The sequence below is a fragment of the Physeter macrocephalus genome, chromosome 21 (assembly GCF_002837175.3).
Source record: "Physeter macrocephalus isolate SW-GA chromosome 21, ASM283717v5, whole genome shotgun sequence".
NCBI classification, from domain to species: Eukaryota; Metazoa; Chordata; class Mammalia; order Artiodactyla; family Physeteridae; genus Physeter; species Physeter macrocephalus.
In genome coordinates, this window is record NC_041234.1 from 55221242 (window position 1) to 55244887 (window position 23646).

The following is a 23646-nucleotide window of genomic DNA, read 5'->3' on the forward strand; positions in this document are numbered from 1 at the left end:
TTTGATTCCCGAAGTCTTTAAGGACTCATGGTCTTTTTATCCTAATGCTTCACTGTGTATGGTCTCCATCCTCAAGCCATCATGTCTACATTCAAGCCAGCAGGAAAGATAAAGGGACAAAAGATAAAAAGGGTAAAGACTGTGTGTCAGCTTTCTTTTAAGGAAAGAAAATTACAGAAAATTTGAATTGACACAACCAAAAGATGTATTATATTAATATAGAACTGTTTTTTTAACATCTTTATTAGAGTATAATTGATTTACAATGGTGTGCCAGCTTCTGCTTTATAACAAAGTGAATCAGTTATACATATACATATGTCCCCATATCTCTTCCCTCTTGCGTCTCCCTCCCTCCCACCCTCCCTATCCCACCCCTCTAGGTGGTCATTAAGCATAGAACTGTTTTATATTACAATCATGCTATCCTTTTGCACTTTACTATGTTACTGACTTACTTAAATTATTCAAAATCCTGTATAAATCTCATTCTGTCCATGAAGCAAGCTTGACTCTCATAACTCCATTGCCTGAAGCATGGAATACTCAAACATGGTGAATACTCTAATACTATAGCTTTTGCCCTTGTCTACCCAAGTTCTTTCATAGATTTCCTGGCTCAGGTAGGGCAAATCTGAGAGAAGAGTAAGTGTTTCTTGAGCAATAAGTGGTCAAAATGGATTATTAGTTGGGTGAATACCAAAGATTTTGACCATGTTTAACCTGCAAGAAGGGCTGCACCTTCCTAAAATCAAGGCACAGAATGGCCCAAGCTATTGTCTTACTAAGGTTATTTTTTAAATAGATCAAAATCACAGGAGTAATTGGGATCCTTGAAGCAGTGCAGTGATTTAGCACCACCATTCAAAATATAATTTTTTAAAAACCACACATTTTCTTACTATGTTCCATGCTACCCATTTTGCAGATCCAAGTGCAACTTCCTGAATTCAACCAAAGGGGTGACTGCAGACAGATTTGCTCCAGGTGTTCCGCATCTTGCCAGAAGCAGAATCAGAGTATAGGCCAAATGGGTAATGAGAAAAACAACTGGGTGTGAGATTTTATATAGTTCAGTAGACATCGTTTTGATTGGGCATCCAGATCAGTAATGGGTCCTCAAATTAATAGGTGTCAAATAGGAAGAGGAGCAGAAATCATAAGTCTAGGGAGTGAAGGCAAACTGGGAAGGAGATATGGTGTTAATGTATAACTACAAAGGGCAAGAGCCCAGGTTCTTGTAAATTCTGTTTAATGGATTATTTGATGAATTGATGGCTTTTATTGGGCCAGTTGCTTTCACCATAGGTCATAGAAACCAGAAAGCAGATATATGCAAGATGATTCCAAGATGCAGGCACACTCATATTACACTAGGGTGATAGAAATTCTTGCAATACCCAGGGTATTTTTTACTTTGATTTTGCAGTCATTAGTTCCAATTATACACTTAACGTCAGTTGTGCCAATTAATTGGTGGAATATCTGTGCATTGTGATAACTGAAGTGTAGCAGAAAATACTCCACCCTATACTCAAAAGTATAATTTCTACTGATCCCTGAAATTCTAGGTTTTAGCCTTAAACTCTATGTTTATGAGAGGAAAAACCATCAGTTCTTAATTGACAGAAAAAGAATTGCTAAGGCTGGTTTGGATTGAAATAGCTTGAGACTCATGGGTCTCTGGGAGAAAGAGACTCTGAAAAGAAAAAACAAACAAACAAAAACCAGGCAGAGGTTAAAGAAAAGAAGGCAGAAATGCCAAAGATAAACTTTAACTCCTTGACAATTTTGATGGCTGGTCCTAGGTATCACTCTATAGTCAAAAGAGTTGCTTTGAAGCCACTGCCAGAAAAAGAGGTTAATGATTTTTTTCTTATCAACATATGGACACAGCCTTCTAAAAGAATGAATGTCACCATTATTTAATTTTTTATAACAATTCCATACAGTTTTGCTAGTTCTCTCATTGCAAGACACATTTTTTACTCCATGCAGAGCATAAACTACAACTTTGAGTTTGTCTATATAGTACAAAGTGAGCTAAAGATTTAAAAATTACAGAGATACACAATAAATGAAGACAGCTAATCTAGATAATTTAGATAAACCACATGAAAAGATTTATTTAGTCCAACCAAGATAACTGTAAAATTGATCAATATCCACATGATTAGGCATGGTGTTGATTCATCCTAAACTGTCGTGGCTAATTTGCTATGGTGTTTTCAATAGACAGTTACATTCAATTGATGCTCTGAAACTAACTATGGAAAGTACTAGTTATGTCAACACAGTATCTAAACATCCAGGTTAAGAGGGTAAATTTTATTCAACTGGTTTTGTTTGTGCTACATTAGATATTTGGAAATTGGTTTTTCATTTGGGCTTTCCATATTTGTAAACATGCTGAAGATTGTATTCTTTTGTACTGGGAGAAGCAGCATTTCTGTGCAATAGAAAAAACATTGGACTCAAAGCAAAGAGATACAGCTTTTAACCCAGACGTGATAGTAATAAATTGACTAACTTTTGACAAACTCCTTAACTTCTTCTAGTCTCCATTTATTTGATTCTACCTGCCTACTTACCTCATTAGGGATATTGTGTTTATCAAAATTCAATCTAAATACAAACAACTTAGAAAAGTTAAAAGTGAGATTTAAATGCAAGGGATTCTCATATTTTTGTTTCGAACCATACTAATACAGACTACTATGTGAGAAAAGTGCACAGGTAAATACACTAGGTTGCAAGTTCTGAGTGGGCAAACATAAGTTAAAAGAAACTGTCAAAGTAGATTTTATTGCTAAAGTGATTCCAGCTGTGCTTCAATTTTTGTGTTTCAAAGACATAAGTTTTAAACTTCCACTGCTAGTTTTACTGCATTGATCTGAAAGCTTCTGTTATTACAGTTTAATAACAAGCAATGGCTCAGTTGCATATTGGTGAATCCCATCCACTCATATACTCCAATAAAGATGCTAAAATAAATAAATAAATAAAATAAAGAGAAGTTCCACTCAGAGCAGCCCAAGGGAAGGCTGTGTTCCCTACTGTCCACTCAGGGTCGTGTCTAAATGAGCAGAATGGGTTGGATTGGTTAAGGTTTTTTTAATGTTACATTAGAATATTATTCGTCTCAAGAAAAACCCAAAAACCACTTGTGGTTCAGCTACTTCAGTCACTGTGATAAACATGGAGATGCCTAATTCCTAAAGCACAGCTTAAATAATATCACTTCTCTACTCAAAGTCCTTTAATAATACTTTAGTGATTAAAAGATAAAGTCCAAACACACTAGGATGGAATTCAAGGCCCAAACTACCTTTCAAATGCAATTTCTCCCTTGCCCTTCCTCTCATAGATTTCTCACATATGTTCCAACTAGATCATATTACATCCATTTCTAAATAGTCTGTATTATTTTTGCATTTATAACTTTGTTCATGTTGCTCTACCTAAATGGAATTGTCATTATCCCTAGGTTTGCCTCTCAATCCTAGGAATACTTCAAGTTTCTGCTCAAATACCACCTCTTCCATGAACTCTTCTTTGATCCCATCTAAATCTAATCTTTATTTTCTGGACTCAAGCAATATTTTGTGCCTCTCTTTTAGCACTTTTGAATACATTTCTTCCTACCACAGAAATGTTTTTATAGAAATATAATCTCTCCAGACACTCAGCTTCTTCAAGAATGTGATTCCATCTTTTTCATTGTATTATACAATATAACCAGAAAATGTATTTTCTCTATTAGGTACTTACTAAATGTTTATTGTTTGTCAAAATAATTTCTAAGCAATCAGAAAATTAATCAATCTGGGGAGTTAGTAGACTAGTCAAAAAAAAAAAGCATTGAGTTCCATCTAGCAACATAAATGTAGAATCAGTAAGCCTCAATATTGTCATTAAAAAGCCAAACTATAGCACATAGAAATTAGTTGACTGCAAACATTTAGAGATTTGCAAATAATTTTAGCATAATGAAAACATTATGCAAATGAATCATACTCATAGTCTCTTGTATATGCCCTGTCCAACTATACAATAAGTTAAGAATTACTATGATTGTGATACGATACATAGAGAATCCTAAAGATGCTACCAGAAAACTACGAGAGTTAATCAATGAATTTGGTAAAGTAGCAGGATACAAAATTAATGCATAGAAATCTCTTGCATTCCTATCCACTAATGATGAAAAATCTGATAGAGAAACTAAGGAAACACTCCCATTTACCATCACAACAAAAAGAATAAAATATCTAGGAATAAACTTACCTGAGGAGACAAAAGACCTGTATGCAGAAAACGATAAGACACTGATGAAACAAATTAAAGATGATACAAACAGATGGAGACATATACCATGTTCTTGGATTGGAAGAATCAACATTGTGAAAATGACTATACTACCCAAAGCAATCTACAGATTCAATGCAACCCCTATGCAACTACCGCTGGCATTTTTCACAGAACTAGAACAAAAAATTCCACAATTTGTATGGAAATGCAAAAGACCCCGAATAGCCAATGCAATCTTGAGAAAGAAAAACGGAGCTGGAGGAATCAGGCTCCCTGACATCAGACAATACTACAAAGCTACAGTAATCAAGACAGTATGGTACTGGCACAAAAACAGAAATATAGATCAATGGAAAAGTATAGAAACCCCAGAGGTAAACCAACACACATATGGTCACCATATTTTTGATAAAGGAAGCAAGAATATACAATGGAGAAAAGACAGACTCTTCAACAAGTGGTGCTGGGAAAACTGGACAGCTACATGTAAAAGAATGTAATTAGAGTACTCCCTAACACCATACACGAAAATAAACTCAAAATGGATTAAAGACCTAAATGTAAAGCCAGACACTATAAAACTCTTAGAGGAAAACATAGGCAGAACACTCTATAACATAAATCACTGCAAGATCCTTTTTGACCTACCTCCTAGAGAAATGGAAATAAAAACAAAAATAAACAAATGGGGTCTAATGAAACTTTAAAAACTTTTGCACAGCAAAAGAAACCATAAACAAGACGAAAAGACAACCCTCAGAATAGGAGAAAATATTTGCAAGTGAAGCAACTGACAAAGGGTTGACCTCCAAAATTTGCAAGCAGCTCATGCAGCTCAATATCAGAAGCAGAAACAACCCAATACACAAATAGACAGAAGACCTAAATAGAAATTTCTGCAAAGAAGATATACAGATTGCCCACAAACACATGAATGGATGCTCAACATCACTGATCAGTAGAGAAATGCAAATCAAAAACTACAATGAGGTATCGACTCACACCATTCAGAATGGCCATCATCAAAGAATCTACAAACAATACACGCTGGAGAGGGTGTGGAGAAAAGGGAACCCTCTTGCACTGTTGGTAGGAATGTAAATTGACAGTCCCGATGGAGAACAGTAAGGAGGTTCCTTAAATAAGTAAAAATAGAACTACCATACGACCCAGCAATCCCACTACTGGGCATATACCCTGAGAAAACCATAATTCAAAAAGTGTCATGTATCACAATGTTCATTGCAGCTCTATTTACAATAGCCAGGACATGGAAGCAACCTAAGTGTCCATAGACAGATGAATGGATAAAGAAGATGTGGCACATATATACAATGGAATATTACTCAGCCATAAAAAGAAACGAAATTGAGTTATTTGTAGTGAGGTGGATAGAACTACAGTCTATCATACAGAGTGAAGTAAGTGAGAAAGAGAAAAAGAAATACTGTGTGCTAACACATATATATGGAAACTAAAAAAAATGGTTATCAAGAACCCAGGGGCAGGACAGGAAAAAGATGCAGATGTAGAGAATGGACTTGAGGACACGGGGAGGGGGAAAGGTAAGCTGGGACGAAGTGGGAGAGTGGCATGGACTAATATATACTACCAAATGTAAAAGAGCTAGCTAGTTGGAAGCAGCCGCATAGCACAGGGAGATCAGCTCGGTGCTTTGTGACTACCTAGATGGGTGGGATAGGGAGGGTGGGAGGGAGACACAAGAGGGAAGAGACATGGGGATATATGTATATGTATAGCTGATTCACTTTGTTATAAAGCAGAAACTAACACACCATTTTAAAGCAGTTATACTCCAATAAAGCTGTTTTTAAAAAACAAAACAGGGCTTCCCTGGTGGCACAGTGGTTGAGAGTCCGCCTGCCGATGCAGGGAACATGGGTTCTTGCCCCGGTCTGGGAGGATCCCACATGCTGTGGAGCAGTTGAGCCCGTGAGCCGTGGCCACTGAGCCTGTGTGTCTGGAGCCTGTGCTCCGCAACAGGAGAGGCCACAACAGTGAGAGGTCCTCATATCACAAAAAAACAAGAAAAAAAAACAGGTTTACTATGATTGAAAATGAAAGAATCGATTTGCCAGGATGATAATCGAATGAAAGATGTTGGAAAGGTATATAATGCACAAATGTATGAATAATTTCTCTAACATAGTGGTTAAGTAAGACAGGCTTGTTTTGTATCCTGACCATTTATCAGCTATTTAAATTTGCACATGTTCAGTAGCTTCTACATTTTAGTTTTCTCATTGATAGAATGAGAAGACTAGTAGTAACTAACTCACACTGTTTTAATAGGAGCAAACTAAAAATGCTAAAAATTTTTCCACTAGAAACAAAAAGTAAATATTTTTCAGAATTCAGTAAGTTAGATTATACAATTCTGTGCTTGTGCACTCCAAAACAGCTATGTAGAGTGAATACTTGTGGGAATGCCTGCATGCTTACAACTAATGTTCAATATCAAGGTTTTTAATACACCAAGCCTAATTATTTTGTATCACACCATACAACCTTTATCTCTCAACTTTCCATGTTGGTAAAAAACATGAATATTGTTTTCTTTTTATGTTTAAGGTAATATGATAATAAATTTAAATAGAAAAACATTCAAAATGTTTATTTATTGACGTTGTTTATTGACCTTTTCAATTTTTCCTCTGATATAAAAAATACTATAGGAGGTACCTGAGACTGTTGCTGTTTATATATATTACTAAATAAATATATTTGAAAAATCAGTCTGTGCCACTGAGGTTTATATGCTTTAAATTAGGCTTGATATTATAAAATTACAGCTCTTTTAAGAGCATAAAATATGTCACCTATAAGTCAAAATTATGATTATAACTGGTCGGTGTGGAATTTTAAGCATGGGCCCTATACCACGTTTTTTTGAGAATTTGAAATCTGAGTAATAGAAATGATATAGCAAAGGTGTAGCTTCCCTGCAAAGTGGCAAGAAGCATTATTAAAATTACAGCCACCTAGTGCTTCTCTGTATTTGTAGGTCTTCATGTTGCGTTTCTTTTTTTATATAATATATCATTAATTCCATCACCTGCCTTGCCCAGAAAGGAATCTCATCTCATGCATTCAATTGTTTGACTATAGAGTGCCACAAACCATATGGATCTCATTTGAAACTCTTCCAAATCATAGATATCCATGTGCAACCGATAAAAGCCAATTTATTTGGTGGTAGGGAATGGAAGGCTTGTCTCAAGTCATGTCCAAGGAGATCCCCCTATAGGCTATCTAAGTACTAAACTCAGGGGAAATTACTTCATCACAACTTGATCCAGATCACAGTAATGAATATTGTGATGTAGCCAATATTCAATTATGTTGACTTTACAATACTGGAATTAATCCATCTGCATTGCAGCTCAGTGAAGTCATTTTTGGGATGTGGTGATTTTGAGGCTGCCTTCATCTTTGCAGGCCCAGATGCTGAACCACAGAATCCTGAGAATTAACAATGTTACTAAAATGCTATTAAACTTTTGATGATAATACCTGTGTTGCGTGGCATAAGGCTGTCAGATTTAGGTTGAGATCATACTCCTATAGCCTGAAGATATTTTTCAGTGGTGTTTTGCAAGATTGTCTATCAGTATGTATTTTCCATGCAGAACACTGCAATATGCCAGTGGTTAGCTGCTTTAGAATTAGAGTAATCAGTGGGGTTATTTTAAGCTTCTGACTAAAGACAGAATTGTATATTATCTGACATACTGAGTCTCAGAAATTTCTTACCATAAGTTCCACTTTGGCCAATTAATTTGAGCTGCAACTACAGGATGAATTGGGATTTATGATATTCATACTAATGTCACTGTAGTCTTGCAAGACGAGGAGGTTTTACCATAGTGTTACTTAACTTCTTGCTTCTACCCACACCTTCAATGTATTCTCAAAGCAGAAGCTAGAGGGAACTTGTTAAAATACGACAGACCATGTCACATCAGCTCCATGCTGAAAATCATCCAGTGGTGTCACATTTGTGCTCCAAGTAAAAGCCAAAGTCCTCACAGTGACCTACAAGCCTCACATGACCTTCCATCTTCCTCAAACCATTAGTTCTCTGACCTCATCTCCAATCCTCTGCCCCCAGTTCACTCTGCTGTAGCCACACAAGCGTCTTTCCTATTCTTAGAATATGCCAAGGCACATGTTGACTCACAGTCATTGCTCTTTCTAGACTCTGTGCCTGGATTAATTTTCTTTAAGGTATTGACAAGTCTTACTCCCTCATCTCTTTCCAGTGTATACTTAAAATTCACCTTCTTAAGGAGAACTTAATGAGTGGTAGGAGACTATTCTCTTTCCATGTTTACTTCTACCACAACACTCCCTATCCCTCTCCCTTGTTATGATTTTAGGATTTCTTAATACCTTCTAAGGTATTATAAAATCTGAATATTTATTATATTATTATTGCTTGTTAACTACTCCTACTAAAATGAATTTCTAAAATGGTAAGGATTTTTGTCTTTTTTATTCATTGCTATATACTCAGTGTTAGAACTTTGCCTGGCACATGGCATGCACTCCATAAGCATATATAAAGGAAGTAATGATTGACCCAAGTCAGTGTTCAGTCACCCTGGAATGAATCGTTTCTCCCACTAATACATAATAAAAGACAATATAATTTTTATTAGTATTTTTGAGAATCTTTTCAATAAATTAGATAGATTAATAAATTAGAACTCAAAATTCAAGGCCTTAAACCAGTGATTCTCAAAAGAGAGTTATGGGACTATGCATATGAAAATTTCTGTGGTTTCTGTCAAAAATACAAGTTTCTTAGCCTCAATAGTATTTGTTAGAAATCTGTAACAGAAGACCCCAGAAAACTGCATTTTGAAAAAGTGTGCCATATAAATCTTTAATGTACTAAGTTTTAATATAGCTTCTTTAATCTAGAAGTGAGCTGCCATTGAATGTTTGGTCATGCCTACTTTCCTTAAATAACAGTTTCCTTACCAAAAAAGCTCCACCATTTCCTGTGATAACCATGAAATTAAAAAAAAAAAATAACAAACACATACATACATCTAGTGCTGAAAATTTCAAAGTAATTCTAAGGATAAAAACACATTCTTGAAAGATTCTATCTTCACAAGTTGGGGTATTTTAAAAATTTTTCTTCAAAGGATGTTAAGTGCATTCTCACGTCCAAGATTTGAAAAAGGAAAAACAAAATTACTTTTCCCCATAATCTTCAATAAACCATGTTTTAACTTTAAGAACCCTCAATTCAATCATAATTTAAATTAATCAAAGTTTAATTGTAACTATTTTTTCTCTCTATGCAAGCTTACTCACAGCCCCCAGATGAAAGCATAAATAAAAATAATTTGACTTCAAAATAACTAAATTATAACTTTAGTATATACAGTTTATTAAAGACCTTAGATAAATTTCCATAACAGATTTTTTATGGTTTTACTCTTAACATAAAATTTATTTAGCGAAGTAAAAATGATAACTTTTCCACATTCTATTCTTCATCTAAAGGTATTGTCATAATCATTCTCTCATCTTGTTTAAACCATGTTATATAACTTACTAATACATGCTTAAGTAATTTTTATAAAAATTCACAAGGGAAGAGTAACTAAATTAAGAAAGAAATGTTGTTAAATATTCTGAAGCAGTTATAATTTCATTTACAGTAATGGGGAGTCAATTTTAAAAAGGATAACCTGTAAAGCGTCCTGTTTTGTCGTAAGGACTTAGTAAGCCCAAAGCCTGTTTATCTGTATGCCAAATTTTATTTAAAGAGTGAGGTGGGCTATGCTGCCTTTACATTTGCTCTTCAGAATGTTACTCGAATTCACTAAGAATAGGTATTTAAGCTCAGAAGCATTAACAAGAGTAATATGTATATTCCACTTAAGTGATTTTGAATGCTCACATCTCACAATTAAATAAATCTTCAGTATATTTCTTTAAGACAGTGTTTTTAAATGCATGGTACTCTTTCTTCATACAAAATTTTATGTGGAAACCTAGCATATAAAATCAACTGAGATTAAGTTATTCTGATTTGAAGGAGTGAGGACCAGTAATCAAAATGCTTAGCATTGCAGGGTAGTTACTGCCCAATGACCACCTCTGAGGCATTCCTTGTGGGTGCCAGGATTCCAAAAAGCAAATTATAAAAGGAGTAAAGAATGAATCTGATATATAAGATACACTGAATCGGCAGCAAATAAAAGTTATTTTATTTTTTTAATCATTTATTTTTTTAACATCTTTATTGGAGTATAATTGCTTTACAATGGTGTGTTAGTTTCTGCTTTACAACAAAGTGAATCAGTTATACATATACATATGTTCCCATATCTCTTCCCTCTTCCATCTTCCTCCATCCCACCCTCCCTATCCCACCCCTCTAGGTGGTCAGACCACCTAGCTGATCTCCCTGTGCCATGCATCTGCTTCCCACTAGTTGTCCACCCTACATTTGGTAGTGTATATATGTCCATGACACTCTCTCACTTTGTCACAGCTTACCCTTCCACCTCCCCATATCCTCAAGACCATGCTCTAGTAAGTCTGTGTTTTATTCCCGTCCTACTCCTAGTCTCTTCATGACATTTTTTTTTCTTAGATTCCATATATATGTGTTAGCATACGGTATTTGTTTTTCTCCTTCTGACTTACTTCACTCTGTATGACAGACTCCAGGTCCATCCACCTCACTACAAATAACTCAGTTTCATTTATTTTTATGGCTGAGTAATAGTCCATTGTATATATGTGCCACATCTTCTTTATCCATTCATTTGTTGAGGGACACTTAGTTTGCTTCCATGTCCTGGCTATTGTTCTGACCGGTGTGTGATGATATCTCATTGTCGTTTTGATTTGCATTTCTCTAATGATTAATGATGTTGAGCATTCTTTCATGTGTTTGTTGGCAATCTGTATATCTTCTTTGGAGAAATGTCTATTTAGGTCTTCTGCCCATTTTTGGATTGGGTTGTTTGTTTTTTTGTTATTGAGCTGCATGAGTTGCTTATAAATTTTGGAGATTAATCCTTTGTCAGTTGCTTTATTTGCAAAAGAAAAGTAAGCCCATGGATTGTCATTCCCAAGGGAACAGTGTTTTCATATAAAGATTTTGTTCACTTGGATCTATGAATCAGTCATTTTAAACCTGATTTGTTGGTTTCAGTTGCTATAACCATTAAGAATTAAGAATTTAGAAAATAAATAAGTTTTAAATACTTTATCTCACTTATAATGCATATAGAAAGCTATGTCATATTTTGTATATTATGAATAAAAAGTAAATGATGGGAAGAAGTAGGACATACAGCTAAGGAAGAATGAAAAGTTTGGCATATCCTTTCCATAAAAACAACTATAAAACTGAATAAAATAGTCAAAAGCAATTATGGGTTCTGAATATTGAAAAAAGGCAAATAACAAATTGAGAAGTGATAACTAAAGAAAAAAAAAGAAGTCGAACTTTAGGTAAGAACAATGGGAGTCAGTTCATTCTTGCATGGGGAGTTCCCCATCCCCACCTGCAAGTGAAAAAGTGGCTGTGAAAACCAGCAGTTTTCTGCCATAGGAACTGACTACTTTGGAACAGAGAACAGGAAACTCTTGTTCAGTAGTGTATGGAAAAACCCAGCAGTGCCCCTAGCCTGAGGCTGTGATCCTAGTTAGAGCAATAGGAACCTGAATTCTAGCCAAAATTTAATATGCAGAGTCTGAAAATTAGATACTCACCTAGTGGCGTTATTAGCATTCCCATATCTCTGGTTGTCTGAGACCCTTACAGCAATTGCTGTGGAGATCTGAGAGAACTTGGTGGAAAATAAAAACCACAGAATACTTGAAACTTGCCTGATTTTAATAAAATACCCAAAGCAAACATAGATCTACCAGTAGTGAATGGAAGCTTTAAAGACTAAAGATGTTTGAGCACAAACTCGGGCCGATTATTAACTGATCAATGATCGATACAGATCGATCAATACAGAGGAGACCCCTAAAAAGACAGGCTAAAAAGTTAGAATTAAAATTTTAAACCAATCAGATACATTAGCAGACACACAATGCAGGGGTGATAGATTCTGCAGATTAATTCCAGGTAGGTTACTTAAAAAATAAAATCAATCGAACAAAAACAGAAAAACTCTCAGAAGATAAACAAAGAAAATAAGAAATCAGAGTTGCTATAATAAATTGTGTCCAGTTTTTTTTTAATTACAAGAAATGCCAAAAAGGCAGAAAAGTGTGACCCATATTCTAGAAAATAAACAGTAAAAACTGTGTCTGAGTAGGCCAAGAAGTTGGATTTAGCAGGTGACTATTTCAAAGAAACTACTATAAATATATTCAAATAACAGAAGGAAATCTGCACTATTGCCAGCTCTCTCACACCCATGGCCACCGACTCCCCCATGCACCCCATTTACACTGGGGATCCCACAACCCTGGTGGCTGTGGAATCCTCCTCCAAGCCCTGTCCTTGCCAAGGTGGACTCATGTGCTCTGGGGCAGCCTTGGTAGCAGACCCCTGTTGGTGGCCCTCATGCAGAGGTGGGGCTCAAACCACAGCTGAACCCCAGGGGCCATGCAACTAAGGAAGAAGAGTTGAAATCTCTCCTCACAGCTGCACAAACCATGAATTGACACCACCGTGGCTGGCTTTGTAAACTCAGCACCTACAGAACATCTGAACAGACAATGAGTGCTCCTGAAGCCAAGACGGGTCTATCTTTAGCAGCTGTAGATTTTGTGGGCACATATACGTGGGGGTTGGGTGAGGCCAGAGACTGAGCTGCCCTCATAGTGCCCACAGTGGGTCCAGATCCATGATTACTGCAATCCTGGGACCTGACTTCAGTGGATCTATGCTAGTTGTCTGGTGAAAACAATGTCTGAGAGACATCAGGGTCAATTGCCAGCATAACCACAGTTAGGTGGGGCTGAGAGCAGTGCCAACAACAATGTAATCTGAGAGCTCACAAAATGGGTGAAAGAACAGAGCACACCCACAGGTGAACAACTCCAGAGGAGGATTACTCAGTGGCTTCCCTCTCAGTGAGAGTGCTCCAATCCCACCTATTGCACACTGCAGATCAGAAACACAGCTACAAAACAGATCTGGGGAACTTTACTCCAAAAACGTGGGAGCAGACTCCACCTCTGACAGGGCCGTGACAACCACAGAGCAAACGGGAGGCCCCTCTCAATATTCAGTGCATGCTCTGGTAACCACAACATCAGTGGGTATATGCCACTATATGATTGTTGAAACTATAGACTGCACAACACCAAGAGTGAATCTCAATGTAAATTATAGAATTTGGGTGATAATAATGTCAGTGTAGATTCATCAACTGTAATAAATGAACCACTGTGGTGCAGGATGTTGATAGTCTGATTCGCTGTGTATATATGGGGACAGGAGGCATATGGGAAATATCGGTACCTTCCACTCAATTTTGCAGTGAACCTAAAAGTACTTTAAAAATAAAGTCTATTAAAAAATAAAAACATTATGTCCCATCAAAAAAAAGTTACAGGCTAATATCACTGATGAACATAGCCACAAAAATCCTCAAAAAATAGTAGCAAACTGAATCCAACAACACATTAAAAGGATCATAAACCATGATTAAGTGGGATTTCTCACAGAGATACAAGGATTTTTCAATATACACAAAGCAATCAGTGTGATATATGACATCAAAAAACTGAAGAACAGAAATCTTATGATCATCTCAATAGATGCAGAAAAAATTTTGACCAAATTCAATAGCCATTTATGACAAAAACTCTCCAGAAAGTGGGCATAGAGGGAACCTACCTCAATATAATAAAGGCCATATACAACAACCCCACAGCAAACATCATTCTCAACAGTGAAAAAACTGAAAACATTTCGTATAAGATCAGGAACAAGACAAGGATGTCCACTCCTGCTACTTTTATTCAACATAGTCTTGGAAGTTCTAGCCACAGAAAAAGAAATTAAAAAAAAAAGAAATAAAAGGATTTGGAATTGGAAAAGAAGAAGTTAAGCCATCACTGCTTGAACATGACATGATACTATACAAAGAAAACCCTAAAGATGGTACCAGAAAACTGCTAGAGCTCACCAATGAATTTGGTAAAGTTGCAAGGCACAAAATTAATACACAGAAATCTCTTGCATTCTAATACACTAACAATGAAAGATCAGAAAGAGAAATTAAAGAAACAATCACTATTACCACTGCATCAAAAAGAATAAAATACCTAGCAACAAATCTACCTATGGAGGCAAAAGACCTGTACTCACAAAGTTATAAGATGCTGATGAAAAAAAGAAAGGTGACACAAATAAATGGAGAGATATATCATGTTCTTGCATTGGAAGCACAGTATTGTCAAAATGACTATACTACCCAAAGTTATCTACAGAGTCAATGAAATCCCAATCAAATTAACAATAGCATTTTTCACAAAATTAGAACCAAAAATTTTACAATTTGTAAGGAAACACAAAAGACACTGAATAGCCCAACAATCTTGACAAAGAAAAACGGAGTTGGAGGATTCAAGATCCCTACCTTCGGACTATACTACAAAGCTACAGTCATCAAAATAGTATGGTAGTGGCACAGAAAAACAAATATAGATCAATGGAACAGGATAGAAAGTCCAAAGATAAACCCATGCACCTATGGTCACCTAATATATGACAAAGGATGCAAGAATATACACTGGAGAAAAGATAGTCTCTTCAGTAAATGGTGCCAGGACAACTGGACAGCTACATGTAAAACAACGAAATTAGAAAATTCTCTAACACCATACACAAAAAGAAACTCAAAATGGATTAAAGACCTAAATGTAATACTGGATTCTATAAAACCCTTAGAAGAAAACATAGGCGGAACATATTTTTAACAAATGTATTGCAGTATAATTGTTTTACAATGTGTTAGTTTCTGCTGTAAAACAAAGTGAATCAGATATATGTATACATATATCGCCATATACCCTCTCTCTTGTGTCTCCCTCCCACCCTTCTAGGTGGTCAAAGAGCACCGAGTGGATCTCCCTGTACTATGCAGCTGCTTCCCCCTAGCAATCATTTTACATTTGGCAGTGTATATATGTCAATGCCACCTTCTCACTTCGTCCAAGCTGCCACTTCTCCTTCCCTGTGTCCCCAAGTCCATTCTCTACGTCTGCGTCTTTATTCCTGTCCTGTCACTAGGTTCATTAGAAACTTTTTTTTTTTAGATTCCAAATATATGTGTTCGCATATGGTATTTGTTTTACTCTTTCTGACTTACTTCACACTGTATGACAGACTATACGTCCATCCACCTCAATAAAAATAACTCAATTTCATTTCTTTTTTGGCTGAGTAATATTTCATTGTATATATGTGCCACAGCTTCCTTATCCATTCATCTGTCAATGGACACTTAAGTTGCTTCCATGCCCTGTTTATTGGAAATAGTGCTGCAATGAACATTCTGGTACATGACTCCTTGAATTATGGTTTACTCAGAGTATATGTCCAGTAATGGGATTGCTAGGTCAAATGGTAGTTATATTTTTAGTTTTTTAAGGAATCTCCATACTGGTCTCCATAGTGGCTATATTAATTTACATTCCCACCAACAGTGCAAGAGGGTTCCCTTGTCTCCACACCCTCTCCAGCATTTATAGTTTGTAGGTTTTTTGATGATGGCCATTCTGACGCATGTGAGGTGATACCTCATTGTAGTTTTGATTTGCATTTCTCTAATGATTAGTGATGTTGAGCATCCATTCATGTGTTTGTGGGCAATCTGTATATCTTCTTTGCAGAAATTTCTATTTAGGTCTTCTGCCTATTTGTGTATTGGGTTGTTTCTGCTCTTGAAATTGAGCTGCATGAGCTGCTTGTAAATTTTGGAGGTCAACCCTTTGTCAGTTTCTCCATTTGCAAATATTTTCTCCTATTCTGAGGGTTGTCTTTTCATCTTGTTTATGGTTTCCTTTGCTGTGCAAAAGTTTTTTAAGTTTCATAAGGCCCCATTTGTTTATTTTTGTTTTTATTTCCATTTCTCTAGGAGGTAGGTCAAAAAGATCTTGCAGTGATTTATGTTATAGAGTGTTCTGCCTATGTTTTCCTCTAAGAGTTTTATAGTGTCTGGCCTTACATTTAGGTCTTTAATCCATTTTGAGTTTATTTTCGTGTATGGTGTTAGGGAGTACTCTAATTACATTCTTTTACATGTAGCTGTCCAGTTTTCCCAGCACCACTTATTGAAGAGGCTGTTTTTTCTCCATTGTATATTCTTGCCTCCATTATCAAAAATAAGGTGACCATATGTGTATGGGATTATCTCTGGGCTTTCTATCCTGATCCATTGACCTATATTTCTGTTTTTGTGTCAGTACCATACTGTCTTGATTACCGTAGCTTTGTAGCATATGCTGAAGTCCGGGAGCCTGGTGCTTCCAGCTCCGTTTTTCTTTCTCAAGATTACTTTGGCTATTCAGGGTCTTTTTTGTTTCCATACAATTGTGAATTTTTTTGTTCTAGTTTTGTGAAAAACGCCATTGATAGTTTGATAAGGATTGCATTCAATATATAGATTGCTTTGGCTGGTATAGCCATTTTCACAATGTTGATTCTTCCAATCCAAGGACATGGTATATCTTTCTATCTGTTTGTATCATCTTTAATTTCTATCATCAGTATCTTATAGTTTGCTGCATACAGGTCTTTTGTCTCCTTATGTCGGTTTATCCCTAGGTATTTTATTCTTTGTTGCAATGGTAAATGTGTTTCTTTAATTTCTCTTTCAGATTGTTCATCATTGGTGTATAGGAATGCAAGGGATTTCTGTGTAATCATTTTGTATCCTGCTATGTTATCAAATTCATTGATTAGCTCCAGTAGCTTCCTGGTGGCATCTTTAGGATTCTCTATGTATAGTATCATGCCATCTGTAAACAGTGACAGCTTTACTTCTTCTTTTCCAGTTTGGATTCCTTTTCTTTCTTTTTCTTCTCTGATGGCTGTGGCTAAAACTTCTAAAACTATGTTTAATAATAGTGGTGAGAGTGGGCAACCTTGCCTGTTTTTTATCTTAGAGGAAATGGTTTCAATTTTTGACCATTGAGAACAATGTTGGCTGTGGTTTTGTCATATATGACCTTTATTATGCTGAGTTAAGTTCCCTCTATGTCTACTTTCCGGAGGGTTTTTAACTTAAATGGGTGGTGAATTTTGTTGAAAGCTTTTTCTGCATCTATTGAGATGTTCATATGTTTTTTATCCTTCAATTTGCTTAGATGGTGTATCACATTGATTGATTTCTGTATATTGAAGAATCCTTGCATTCCTGAGATAAACCTCACTTGATCATAGTATATGATCTTTTTAATGTGCTGTTGGATTCTGTTTGCTAGTATTTTGTTGAGGGTTTTTGAATCTGTGTTTATCAGTGATATTGGCCTGCAGTTTTCTTTCTTTGTGACATCTTTGTCTGGTTTTGGTATCAGGGTGATATTGGCCTCGTAGAATGAGTTTGGCCATGTTCCTCCCTCTGCTATATTTTGGAAGAGTTTGAGAAGGATAGGTATTAGCTCTTCTCTAAATATTTGATAGAATTCACCTGTGAAGCCATCTGGTCCTGGGCTTTTGTTTGTTGGAACATTTTTAATCACAGTCTCAATTTCAGTGCTTGTGATTTGTCTGTTTATATTTTCTGTTTCTTCCTGGTTCAGTCTCAGAAGGTTTTGCTTTTCTAAGAATTTGTCCATTTCTTCCAGGTTGTTCATTTTATTGTCATATAGTTGCTTGTAGCAATCTCTCAAGATACTTTGTATTTCTGCAGTGTTAGTTGTTACTTCTCCTTTTTCATTTATAATTCTATTGATTTGAGACTTCTCCCATTTTTTCTTGATGTGTCTGGCTAATGCTTTATCAAATTTGTTTATCTTCTTCAAGAACTGGCTTTTACTTTTATTGATTTTTGCTACTGTTTTCTTCATTTCTTTTTAATTTATTTCTGCTCTGATCTTTATGATTTCCTTCCTTCTGCTAATTTTGGTGATTTTTTGTTTGTCTTTCTCTAACTGCTTTAGATGTAAAGTTAGGTTGTTTATTTGAAATGTTTCTTGTTTCTTGAGGTAGTATTTTATTGTTATAAACTTCCCTCTTAGAACTGCTTTTGTTGCCTCCCATATGTTTTGGGTCATTGTGTTTTCATGTCATTTGTTTCTAGATATTTTTAAATTTCCTCTTTGATTTCTTCAGTGATATCTTGGTTTTTTTTTTTTTTTTTTTTTTGTGGTTTGCAGGCCTTCCTCTGCTGTGGCCTCTCCCGTTGCAAAGCACAGGCTCCGGACGCGCAGGCCCAGTGGCCATGGCTCACGGGCCCAGCCGCTCCGCGGCACGTGGGACCCTCCCAGACCGGGGCGCGAACCCGGTTCCCCTGCATCGGCAGGCAGACGAGCAACCACTGCGCCACCAGGGAAGCCCCATATCTTGGTTTTTAAGTAGTGTATTTTTTAGCGTCCATGTGTTTGTATTTTCCACAGAATTGTTCCTGTAATTGATATCTTGTCTCATAACATTGTTGTCAGAAAATATAGTTGCTTTGACTTCAATTTTCTTAAAATTACCAAGGCTTTATTTGTGACCCAAACTATGATCTATTCTGGGGATTGTTCCATGAGCACTTGAGAAGAAAGTGTATTCTGTTGTTTTGGGATGGAATGTCCTATAAATATCAATTAAGTCATCTCGTTTAATGTATCATTTAAAGCTTGTGTTTCCTTATTTGTTTTCATTTTGGATGACCTGTCCATTGGTTACAGTGAGGTGTTAAAATCCCATAATATCATTTTCTTACTGTTGATTTCCCATTTTATGGCTGTTAGCCTTTGCCTTATGTATTGAGGTGCTCCTAAGTTGGGTGCATAAATATTTACAATTGTTATATCTTCTTCTTGGTGTGATCCGTTCATCATTTGTCTCTTGTAATAGTATTTATTTTAAAGATTCTTTATCTGATATGGGAATCACTACTCTAGCTTCTTTTTATTTCCATTTGCATGAAATATCTTTTTCCACCCCCTCACTCAGTCTGTTTGTGTCCCTAGGTCTGAAGTAGGTCTCTTGTAGACACCATATATACCGGTCTTGTTTTTGTATCCATTCAGCCAGTGTATACCTCTTGGTTTGAGCATTTATTCCATTTACATTTAAGGTAATGATCGATATATATGTTCTTATTACCATTTTCTTAACTGTTTTGTGTTTGGTATTGTAAGTCTATTCCTTCACTTGTGTTTCCTGAATAGAGAAATGTCTTTAGCATTTGTTGTAAAGCTGGTTTGGTGTGCTGAATTCTCTTAACTTGTGCTTGTCTGTAAGGTTTTTAATTTCTCCATTGAATCTGAATGAGATCTTTGTTGAGTAGAATAATCTTGGTTGTAGATTTTTTCCCTTTCATCACTTTAAATGTGTCCTGCTACTCCCTTCTGGCTTGCAGAGTTTTTGCTGAAAGATCAGCCATTATCCTCATGGGGATTCACGTGTGTGTTATTTTTGCCTTGCTGCTTTTAATATTTTTTCTTTGTATGTAATTTTTTATAGTTTGATTAATATGTCTTGACATGTTTCTCTTTGGATTTATCTTGTATGGGACTCTCTGTGCTTCCTGGACTTGACTGACTATTTCCTTTCCCATGTTAGGGAAATTTTCAGCTATAATCTCTTCAAATATTTTCTCAGTCCCTTTCTTTTTCTCTTCTTCTTCTTTGACCCCTATAATTTGAATTTTTGTTAGTTTAATGTTGTCGCTGGGATCTCTGAGACTGTCCTTAATTCTTTTCATTCTTTTTTCTTTATTCTGCTCTGCAATAGTTATTTCCACTATTTTATCTTCCAGGTCACTTATCCGTTCTTCTGCCTCAGTTATTCTGCTATTGATTCCTTCTAGAGAATATTTAATTTCATTTATTGTGTTGTTCATCCTTGTTGGTTTGCTCTTTAGATCTAGGTACTTGTTAAAAGTTTCTTGTATTTCCTCTATTCTATTTCTAAGATTTTGGATCATATCTGCTATCATTTCTTTTAATTCTTATTCACATAGACTGCCTATTTCTTGTTCATTTGTTTGTTCTGGTGGGTTTTTGCTTTGCTCCTTCATCTGCTTTGTGTCTCTCTGTCTTCTCTTTTTGGTTAACTTACTGTTTGGGGTCTCATTTTTACAGGCTACAGGTTCATAGTTTCTGTTGTTTTTCATGTTTGCCCCCAGTGGCTAAGGTTGGTTCAGTGGGTTGTGTAGGCTCCTGGTGGAAGGGACTGGTACCTGTGTTCTGGTGGATGAAGCTGGATATTTTCTTTCTGGTGGGCAAGACCACGTCCAGTCGTGTGTTTTGGGGTGTCTGTGACCTTATTATGATTTTAGATAGCCTCTTTTATAATGGGTGGGGTTGTGGTCCTGTCTTGCTAGTTGTTTGGCATAGGTTTTCTAGCAATGTAGCCTGCTGCTCGTTTAGTGGAGCTGGGAGATAGAGATCTCTGGGAAAGCTTTCCTCGTTTGATATCACATGGAGCTGGGAGATCTCTGGTGGACCAATGTCCCCAACTTAGTTCTCTCATCTCAGATGCACAGGCCTGACACCTCACTGGAGCACCAAAACCCTGTCAGCCACACAGCTCAGAAGAAAAGGGTGAAAGAAAGAAAGAAAGAAAGAAAGAAAGAAAGAAAGAAAGAAAGAAAGAAAGAAAGAAAGAAAGAAAGAAAGAAAGAAAAAAGAAAGAAAGATAAAATAAATGTTAATAAAATTAAAAATGAAGAAAAATTATTAAAAAATAAAAAATATTAATAAGTAATAAAAAAAGAAAAAAATGAAGAGAGTAACGAAACCTAAAAACAAATCCACCAATGATAGCATGTGCTAAAATCTATATAAAAAAAATATGGAGAGAGAGAATCCTAGGACAAATGGTTAAAGCAAAGCTATACAGACAAACTCACACAAAGAAGCATACACATACACACTCACAAAAAGAGAAAAAGGAAAAAAGTATATATATATATGTGTGTGTGTGTGTGTGTAAAGGAGGAGAGCAACCAAATCAATAAACAAATCTACCAACGAAAATAAACTCTAAATACTAAACTAAGGTAAACATAAAACCAGTAACAAATTATTTGCAGAAAGCAAAGCCCAAGTCTACTGTTGTTCCAAAAATCCATTGCCTGAATTTTGGGATGAGTTGTTGTCTATTAAGGCATTCCACAGATGCAGGGTACATCAAGTTGATTGTGAAGATTTAATCCACTGCTTCTGAGGCTGATGGGAGAAATTTCCCTTTCTCTTTTTGTTTGCACAGCTCCTGGGGTTCAGATTTGGATTTGGCCCCACCGCTGCATGTAAGTTGCTTGAAGGCATCTTTTCTTCACTCAGACAAGACGGGATTAAATTAGCAGTTGATTAGGGGGCTCTGGCTAAATAAGGCCAGGAGGGCTGGAGGGAGGGGTATGGAATGTGGGGCGAGCCTCCCGTGGCAGACTCCTGCATGACATTGCAAGAGTGTGAGGTGCACAGTGTGTTCTCCTGGGGAAGTTGTCCCTGGATCATGGGACCGTGACAGTGGCGGGTTGCACAGTCTCCCAGGAGGGTTGGTGTTGATAGTGACCTGTGTTTGCACACAGGCTTCTTGGTGGCTGCAGCAGCTGCCTTAGCATTTCACACCCATCTGAGGTGTCTGTGCTGATATCCGCGGCTCATGCCCATCTCTGGAGCTCGTTTAGGCAGTGCTCTGTATCGCCTCTCCTCGTACACCCCAAAACAATGGTCTCTTGCCTCTTAGGCAGGTCCAGACATTTTTCTGGGCTGCCTCCCGGCTTGCTGCGGCACACTAGCCCCCTTCAGGCTGTGTGCACCAGCCAACCCCAGTACTCTCCCTGGGATCTGACCTCTGAAGCCCGAGCCTCAGCTCTGAGCCCCCACTGGCCCCAGTGGGTGAGCAGACAAGCCTCTCAACCTGGTGAGTGCTTGTTAGCACGGATCTTCTTTGTGGGAATCTCTTCACTTTGCCCTCTGCACCCCTCTTGCTGTGCTCTCCTTCGTTGCTCCAAAGCTTCCCCCCAGCCCACCCCCCATCTCTGCCAGTGAAGGGGCATCCTAGTGTGTGGAAACTTTTCCTCCTTCACAGTTCCCTCCCAGAGGGGCAGGTACCATCCCTATACTTTTGTCTCTGTTTTTTCTTTTTTCTTTTGTCCTACCCAGGTACGTGGGGATTTTCTTGCCTTTTGGGAAGTCTGCAGTCTTCTGCCAGCATTCAGTAGGTGTTCTGTAGGAGTTGTTCCGCATGTAGATGTATTTCTGATGTATTTGCAGGGAGGTAGATGATCTCCACGTCTTACTTCTCCACCATCTTGAAGGTCTCTTCTGCAGCACTATTTTCAACAGCCAGGATGTAGAAGCAACCTAAATGTCCCTCCAGGGAGGAACGGATAAAGAAAATGTAGCACAATGTTGTACATTTATACAATGGAATATTACTCAGCCATAAAAACGAACAAAATTGGTTTATTTGTAGAGACGTGGATAGAGTTAGAAACTGTCATACATAGTGAAATAAGTCAGAAAGAGAAAAAAAATCCTATATTAACTCATATATATGGAACCCAGAAGAATGGTACAGATGATCTTATTTGCAAAGCAGAAATAGAGACACAAATGTAGAGAAGAAATGTCTGGACATCAAGGGGGAAACGGATGTGGGATGAATTGGGAGATTAGGGTTGACATATATACACTATTGATACTATGTATAAAATTGATAACTAATGGGAACCTACTGTATAGCACAGGGAACTCTACTCAGTGCTCTGCGGTGACCTAAAAGGGAAAGAAATCTTAAAAAAAGGGGATATATTTATACATATAACTGATTAACTTTGCTGTACAGCAGAATGTAACACAACTTTGTAAAGCAACTACACTCCAATAAAAATTAATTAAAAAAATATTTGTTGCCTAACAGTGTTTTAAATAATGCTTTTTTTTCTTACTCCATCTCTTGCTATGACCGCTAGATTTTGAGGTGCAGATAGAGGAAGAGATGAAAGATCATAAAAATAAAAGAGTAATAAGGGTGTATTCTGGAATATGAAGAATTCTCATGATTTTATTTAAGAATATATTTTTCATGAATATATTTTAATAATTACTTAAGTAGATTCTATTTGTTAAGATAAAATATTTGTTTAAAAATTCTTATTAACTGGTTATTAATGCTTTTATTATTATATAATAATTAATGTC